Source organism: Littorina saxatilis, linkage group LG13, assembly GCF_037325665.1.
Source record: "Littorina saxatilis isolate snail1 linkage group LG13, US_GU_Lsax_2.0, whole genome shotgun sequence".
In the NCBI taxonomy this organism is placed as follows: domain Eukaryota; kingdom Metazoa; phylum Mollusca; class Gastropoda; order Littorinimorpha; family Littorinidae; genus Littorina; species Littorina saxatilis.
The window spans coordinates 7,839,270-7,845,760 of record NC_090257.1 but is presented as its reverse complement, the minus strand read 5'-3'; the positions used below and the strand labels follow the sequence as shown (position 1 = coordinate 7,845,760).

Sequence of the window (6,491 nt, the reverse complement as noted above, 5' to 3'; positions counted from 1 at the left end):
GCCAGCTTGGTGTTGTTTAATAAAGCTGACCAGCTTTTAAAGCTGAAGGTAACACAACAAAAAACGAACAATGATAACGGAACGCGGGCTGGTGATTTAAGTGAAGTTAAAATCACAAATGGTAACACAGAAGATTCACATAAGAAAGCAAGTTTGCGACAGAGAACTACTGCTTTTCCATAGAAACACCCAATTCTGGCCCTGTACATGCTTAAATTAACTGACATATCCTATCAGGATCAGGAACATAAAAATGGCCAGAGGGAGGGTGTATCTGCGGGCTGGTCTGGGACGAATTGCGCTACAAAAAGACAACAGAAAAAACAAGCGTAAAGTTTGTAAAGAGGGTTCAAAAACAAGATTAAGTAAAGAACGTATATACAGAGTTCCCAATGGGTAACGGTTTTCCATTAGAAAACAACAACACTTCTGTAGCTCTCAGCTCGTGGTTCAAAATATACATATGTAGGCGCACGGGAAGAAAGAAATACAACAAAAAATACAAAGTACAAGATACAAAAAAAGCAAGCAGTCATGGTCAGATGTCAATATTTCACGGTGTCACATTTTACTGCTTGCAGCAGCATACACACTTCACTGGGTAAGCTGTAGCATACAGAAGACGAGCTAGTTATACAAGGCTATACTCATTTTTCTAGTTCTTCCTCGTTGAACACTTTTGAGATTTTTTCGTTCTTTTTTATGAAGATTTCGCCATCACGGACCCATGTGTCCTGGATACGCCTCTCTTGTTTTAGGCGACGTGCTTTAGCTGCCAGTCTGGCCCGCTGCCTCGTCAGGTCGTCGTTTACAAACACCCCCCGTGGTGCTGACCGCGCCGCGGCTTCCGCTGCTGAGGCGGGTGGTGAAAATCCCATGGTCGAGGCCGTCTTGTGCTTGAGGTGCCTCCGAACGCCCATCAGCAACCGCTTGTGTCGATAGGAGGTGAACTTGACAATGATCTGACGATCGGCCTGGTCTGGTCTGCCGACGCGGTGGGATCTGTCGATCATGTCAGTTGTGATGGTGACGCCAAGTGCAGCCCCTAGTTTCATGGTAACTTCGTCAGTGTTCTCGTTGTCAGCGGCGGGGATGCCACTGATCCTGACGCAGTTGCGCCTCGAATACTGCTCGAGCTCGTCGACACGAGCGTGGAGGTCCGCGATCTCTTGGTCCTTGTTGGCCACCGTCTTTTTTAGTTCCTCGATCTGCTGCATCAGGGGGGCCACGACAGCCTCCTTTAGAAGTCGCAGGATTGCTGGATCCAACAGGGCCTCGCGCAATCCCTCCTTTACGGAGGTGATAGTGGAACTCGACATCGCCGAAGTTGTCGCGTCTGGCGGAGAGCTGAGGGTGGTGCTGTGCAGGGGCTGTTCTACTACGATGATGGTTGAATCGTCAAATGCGTCTAAGTAACTGTCCTCAAGATCAAGGCACGGCCTTTTTTCTGTATCGTCGCTGATAGGCGAGACCTCTCCTCTTCCCCTCTTTGTAGTGTCAGACATTTAAGTTAGCAATGTGATAACGGCAAGGAATAAACACTATGAACAGTCAAAGAACAGTCAAGAGCAGTCAACCAAATAGTTCAAATAGTTCAATCGTGTGCCTGTGCCTGTGCCTGTGACTGTGACTGTAGGCAAGCCGTGGCGCGTCACAGATATGGTTCAGTGGAGCAGAAGAACAACACAGTTACACAAAGAAATAGCGAGATGCACGTGAAGTTTGTACAAGCATTTCGTCTGTCACTAGACCGGTGTCACATCTGGGGAAAAATGACAATACTTGCAAAGAGTGATTTGAAAAACATCAAACTTACTCGCTTATGAGGTGTTTACACGGCTCCATATAAAATGGAGTAAAAGTTGGCAACCTTACTGAATCCGTGGAACCAAAAAACACATGAGAGCACAGCCCATATCCACCACAAAGACATTAAAACTGAGAGCTACAGAATCCTCGCTCAACTGTCCGCCATCTTAGTGTCGCATTTTGTCTATCTTTTGCCGGCGTATCCGAGCCTCGGTGTACGTGCATTATTCCAGCGTCGCGGACGACGCTGGTATCTGCGGTCGGGAAGACTTTCCACGAATTTGCCTACAGGGCGCCGCCATGTTTTCTGTGCTCGACTGCGAGCAGACCACAGGCACATTACACCCAAAATTCTTGTAGGCATACACAGACGCAACATAGCATATCACAGACAATAACAGCCACAACACTTCAACTGCATATGAAAGGAATAAAAATAAATCCGCAAATCAGTCGCGCACAATACACCAGTTAGAAAAACAAGGAGTACCAAAGCGGCGTGCAGAAACTAAACTGACTCGGAGACTGAGAAGAAACATTTATCACACGATGTGGATAGCAAACATTAAAATAAAACAGATAAGTCAAGCAAAAAATAAACACAAATATCGAAAACACAATAAACAAAGGTAAAGAAAACAAAAAGAGATGCTTGCCGACAGTCAGTGTGTGTGTGCGTGGTTTGCCGTGTGCGTCAGCGGGGTGTGTGTGTGTGTGTGTGTGTGTGTGTGTGTGTGTGCGTGCGCGTGCATGCGTGCGTAGGCTACGTTCTTGCGTGTGTGCGTTCGAATGAGAAAGAAGAGAGAGAGAGGATTGAACAATGAGGTCACGTTCTCTGTCACATGAATACATATACACACACTGAAGGCTACTTCGGACACGAACACTTGCCAACAACTGTGGTTGGACATGCTTTTGAAATGTAATATTTTTTCGACATGATTTCTGGACATACGAATGCCGCTGTGTTGCCTACTGATGTTGCGAATGATGAAGGTTTTGAGTTGACTGACCTTGAGGAGGGATTGCATCAGGCGTTTATCGTCTCAAATTATATCCTTGCTACTTTTCAGGAGTCAACTATTGCCATTCATGGTAACTTGGATAGTCAATGTTTTTATTTGTTTGATTCCCATCAAAGAAACAGAAATGGTAACCATTCTTCAAATGGCGCTGCAGTTTTGATGTCATCAAGTTAATTCCTTTGCAGAATTGATTGATTTTCTCAAAAGCCATTATCAATGTGTTTATCAATTAACACCTGTTCATTTCTGTCCAACTGCAATGCAAACTCAATGTGGAGGAAACAAGGATTCATTACAAACAAGTCATCCCTGTACATCAACAGATTTATGTACCTCAATCAATACTGCTAGTATGAGTGACAGGAATCTAAAAGAAAAAACAACCAAACCCAAATGTACTACTACTTCTACGACTCGTTTGAATGTAAAACAGAAATGTAACACTATCTGTGACAATGACGGTTCTACGACTCGTTTGAAGGACAGTATAGATCGAACCTTAACCCACAACTACGACAATTTGTGTCAGACTTTTTTGAACAGGAAAATATGCCTCTGTTCAACAGTAACCAAAACATGGAAGATGTTTTTGAAACTTTACAGAAATGTAACACTAGCCTATCTGTGACAATGTTGCTTTTGAATTGAACCCACATTTGTTGAACAGGAAAGAATGTTCCTGTTCAACAGTGCCCAAAACACTGAATCTGACGTTTTTGAATCTTTTCTGTCATCTAACTGAATCTGACGTTTTTGAATCTTTTCTGTCATCTAACCCAATTGCTCATGACTTCATCGATCTTGAACATGCCTACTTTTCAAAGAAAGACAGACAAAAGCGAAATCTGCATGTTAGCCATCTGCCTGAAATGGTCAATGCACTTTTGTAAAATTGTCACAGCTGTTATGCACTTTTGTGAAATGGTCAGTGCTGTTGTGCACTTATGCAAAACTTGGTGCTGTGCTGTTAACATTTGAACAAAATGCATTTTGTTCAAATGTTTAGTGCAACTTGCTACTATATAATCGCTGTATGCGCTTTGTGGTAATAATGCACTGTTGTGAAAAGTTTGCGCTAAATGTTGGCACTATGCATCATTGTTGGAGCACCCTCCTGTAGATGCACCATGCTGAAAAATGTACTTATGAATCAAGCATTGACTGAAATAAACAATTTATATATCCAGCACAACATGCAATTCATTAACTTTTGACCCTAACCTTTAACACTTCCCAAAATAAATCTTTGGTGGACATTGCATCGACGCTGTTCATTTTGAATGAACATTTTTCTTGTGTGTATTTGTGAGAGAGAGAGGCAGGCATACAGAGAGAGAGAGAGAGAGAGAGGGGGGAGGCGTCAGTTTGAAGTGACATAGAGAGAGAGATAGAGAGAGACAGAGACAGAGAGAGGGATTGCAAGTGTCAACACAAAGTCGCCGAGCTCTCGGCGGAGTTCAAAGCCCTGCTTCGCTAGCAGCGTAGATGTGCGTGTGTACCCAAGAGTTGTGACGAGAGGGGTGTCTGGGCTATCGTCGGGGGATAATTTGGGTCAATATTTACCCGGATTTGAGCGATAGGGCCCCTCGTTTCCGTATAGCTGGGTACGATTGTCGGGTGTTGAGCAGGCCGCGGTACACTGTTGTCTTCCGAATGTTTGTATCCGCTTTACTTCAATATTAGTGCAGCCTTTGAATGGTTTTGCCTTCTCGCTTGGACTTGGAGTCAGTGTTGATTTGACTTGTGTGCATATGGATTCGATTTCTGTGCATCGGTGAAGCAGTGTTTTGTTCTGAATGTTTGAGTAACCATGAAGTACTGAAACAAGGTGAGTGAAGTGTTTAGGTTTCACCAGTCGTTTGAGTGTGTGTGTGTGTGTGTGTGTGTGTATGTGTGTGTGTGTGTGTGTGTGTGTGTGTGTGTGTTACTGTGTGTGTGTGTGTGTGTGTGTGTGTGTGTGTGTGTGTATGTGTGTGTGCCGTGTGTGTGCGTGTGTGTCACTGTGTGTTTGTGTGGGATTTAATACGAGTATTTTTGTCAGCCATTTTTATTAACATGTGTGTGTGTGTGTGTGTGTGTGTTCCAGAGTCAATATATATGTTTACATTAGTATACGTGTCACGGCTTTCTATGCGTTGATGGTGATTTCCGAGTCAGACTATCCGTGCGCGCGTCTTTGGATGTGCATTCATGTAAATGTAGTCACGACTTGTCTGTCAGTCAGACTTAGCAATGAATTTCCTTCTCTGTCATCCAATGCAAACTCCAAACTGTCAAATTCAAGTCCAAACCAGTTCTATTCCCAAATCATAAAGAAGAGACAACCCCAAAGGCCATGTAATGAAAAAGTGGAGAGCAGAGTATGTGATTGCGAGTACACCGGAATGTTTTTCTTCCTGTCCTAGTATTTTTTTACGACTATGCAAATGGAGCGTCGTCGCTGTCGGCGACTCGTGACTTATTCGAGCAATGCTGAGGATTCTATTGGTAGTAGCATTACCTCCTTTGTAAGCTGGAGACTTTAGGCAAGGCTTTATTTAAAACTGATCGGAAGGTTCTACAACTGAGTGACTATGGAGTGCGGGTATTTATTGCTGGCGGTCGGAAGTGCGTGTGAACATTGATTTTGGGTATTCGTTTGTGTGATAGGGTGCAGTGTGTGGAAATTGGTAATGTTAGTATTTGGCATTACAAGCTGTTTGTTTTGTTGTGTGTGTGTGTGTGTGTGTGTGTGTGTGTGTGTGTGTGTGTGTGTGTGTGTGTGTGTGTGTGTGTGAGAGAGAGAGAGAGAGAGAGAGAGAGAGAGAGAGAGAGAGAGAGAGAGAGAGAGAGAGAGAGAGAGAGAGAGAGAGAGAGAGAGAGAGAGAGAGAATGTCTGTGGTTGTCCGTTTGTCCGTCCGTCTGATTGCCTGTTGTTTTAATTCTAATGCGCAGCTTGGTAATTAACACTACCGAATCGTCTAACCAAATGATGTGGCAGACAGCCATGATGAATACCGAGACTTGGAGGGTTGGACTGACGATGAGACAACTGGGAAATTACACCCAGACTTTGTCACATTAAAATGAGATTTTCTTCCATTTTTAAATAGCAGGAGCGTCTCCGTCATTGTCTCTTTTGCGCAGGCAGTGTTTAAATGAAAATGATTAAACTCGCTGCTAGAGAGAGAGACAGAGACAGAGACAGAGACTGAGAGAGATACTGAGAGAGATACTGAGAGAGAGAGACTCGAGAGACACACAGAGAGAGAGAGAGAGAGAGAGAGAGAGAGAGAGAGAGAGAGAGAGAGAGAGAGAGAGAGAGTTGTTTTTGTTAATGAGATCCATATTATATTTCGAATCTCTTTCATGAAACTTGTCGTTTTAAGTTCGTCTTAAAGTTTTACACTGGCGAAAATAAGAGACTAACGCAGAGAGAGATTAGACCCAAGGCCCCGATTTAACGCTTTGAAGCTTTTGTCTGGGTCTGGAAATTATAGCAATCTATTTACTAATATTAATATCCTGCTTCACATCTAATGTTCCCACGATGCCTTAATCTAAACTTGAACCACATACAACCTAATTCACCATTGCAGGCGAAGTCGGTGCCATCACGCTCCGCTGCATTTTAATACAACTTTCAAGGTCCATTCTTTTTTGAAAAGAACATGGCTT

General features: G+C 43.6%; 1 protein-coding gene across 1 annotated transcript in view; it reads left to right on the top strand.

Moving 5' to 3' along the window:
* The first annotated feature begins 4,440 nt into the window (after positions 1–4,440).
* LOC138983513 (carboxypeptidase N subunit 2-like) overlaps positions 4,441–6,491 on the top strand; it is an 11,799-nt gene continuing 9,748 nt past the window's right edge. Inside the window, exon 1 of the mRNA XM_070356764.1 lies at positions 4,441–4,662. The gene's annotated coding sequence lies outside the window, so the exon portion shown is untranslated. The remainder of the gene's footprint in view (positions 4,663–6,491) is intronic.